Source organism: Carlito syrichta, unplaced genomic scaffold, assembly GCF_000164805.1.
Source record: "Carlito syrichta isolate Samal-C Ts95f unplaced genomic scaffold, Tarsius_syrichta-2.0.1 Scaffold306767, whole genome shotgun sequence".
Lineage (NCBI taxonomy): Eukaryota > Metazoa > Chordata > Mammalia > Primates > Tarsiidae > Carlito > Carlito syrichta.
Window position 1 is genome coordinate 752093 of NW_007250863.1, and position 1827 is coordinate 753919.

Below are 1827 nucleotides of genomic sequence, written 5' to 3' on the forward strand. Positions count from 1 at the left end.
GGTCTCACCAAGTTTCCCAGGTCGGGTCTCGAACCCGCGGGCTCAGGCAATTCACTCACCTCAGCCTCCCAAAGGCACGGGATTACAGGCTGAACCGAGCCTGGCTAGTTAACGTATCTTTTTTTCCATCCTTGAACATTAAACATTTGAGAACTCAGTCAACTTCTAGTCCCTATCAATACAAGTAATTAAGAGCCAGATGTATCTATAATACTATCACTAGTATCTGTTTATTGAATCAATTTTACTTCCTTTAACAAAATGCTTCAATGGAATATTTCATTAGTTGCAACCTACTTATAAAAATTAATTACCAGTTAAGTAGAACAAGCTTACTTTTGAAGCTAGTCAGAAAGCTATGTAGAAAACCACACCTAGAATTTTACTTGGCTAGAATTAAGTTCAATTATTATAATAAAGCCCTTTAAAATACTAATGTAACTTCTTTTTTTTAAGGTTTAAAAACACAAGTTTACTCATGAGAAGAAAAAAGGAAGATTTGAGAAAGAAAAACTGCCACTTTCTCTTTTATATCTGTTCTTTTTTTGTTGTTGTTGCCCAGACTGGAATGCAGTGGCACGCTCATGGCCACCCCAGCGTGGACCTGCTGGGCTCAGGTGATCCTTCCACCTCAGCCTCCCAAGTAGCTGCAACAACAGGCGGGTGTGTGCCTGTCTAATTTTCGATTTATTGTAGAGACCAGGTCTCGCCAAGTTGCCCAGGCTGGTCTTGAATCTGTGGGCTCAGGTAATCTACTCGCCTCAACCTCCCAAAGTGTTGGGATTACAGGTTGAGGCACTGAACCCAGCTGTCTGTTGCTTCTTAAAAATATTTATCTTCATGTTTTAATCTGTTAAATCTATACACATTACTTTAACAGATTATATATATATATGTATATTTGACAAGTTTTGCTTTCAATTCATTGAAAGGGTAGACTGAAATAAATTTGGTGGTCTTTGTATATTCAATTTTAAAAGTTTAGTAATTAACACATACATTAAATACTCAAACACTAACAACCTAGGTAAGAGGTTACGACTCTCAGTATGAGCCCAATCTTCTATCTGAAATGGATTTAACAATTGACTCTTGAACAATACGGATCTCAACTGTGTAGGTCCACTTATAGGTGGATTTTTTTCCGCCTCTGCCACTTCTGAAACAGCAAAACCAATTCCTCTTCCTCCTCCTCCTCCTCAGCCTACTCAGTGTGAAAACAATAAGGATAAAGACCTTTATGATGATCCACTTCCACTTAATAAACAGAAAATGTATTTTCTCTTCTTTATGATATTCTTAATAACATTTTCTTTTCTCTAGCTTACTTTAAGAATACAGTATATATCATACATATAAAATATGTTAATTGACAGTTTATTATCAGTAAGGCTATTAATAATTATGTTTGGGGGGTATCAAAAGTTATACACAGATTTCTGACTGCATGATGGTCAGTGCCCTTAACCCCACTGCTATTTAAGGGTCAACTGCAGTTATAAAACAGTTCTGTATTTGGAGAACAGGGAAGAAAAACACATAGGTGTCCACTGTAATCAACCGTAATGATAGTGTGAAGTTAGGCAAATGGGTGATTAAGAGTAGAGTTACAGGGCCAGGCGCGGTGGCTCACGTCTATAATCCCAGCACTTTGGGAGGCTGAGGTGAGAGGACTGCCCGAGCCCACGGGTTCGAGATCGGCCTGGGCAACCTGGCGAAACCTCATCTCTACACTAAAGAAAGAAAAATTACCCAGGCATGATGACACATGCCTGTAGTTCCATCTACTTGGAAGGCTGAGGTGGAAGGATCACCTGAGCCCAGCAG

The 1827-nt window shown here is 39.1% G+C and overlaps 1 protein-coding gene across 6 annotated transcripts in view; it reads right to left on the minus strand.

Annotated features, from left to right (window-relative positions):
* Positions 1–1827, minus strand: part of RPS6KA3 (ribosomal protein S6 kinase A3) — a 114777-nt gene that overhangs the window by 15668 nt on the left and 97282 nt on the right. The gene's annotated exons all lie outside the window — the stretch shown is intronic.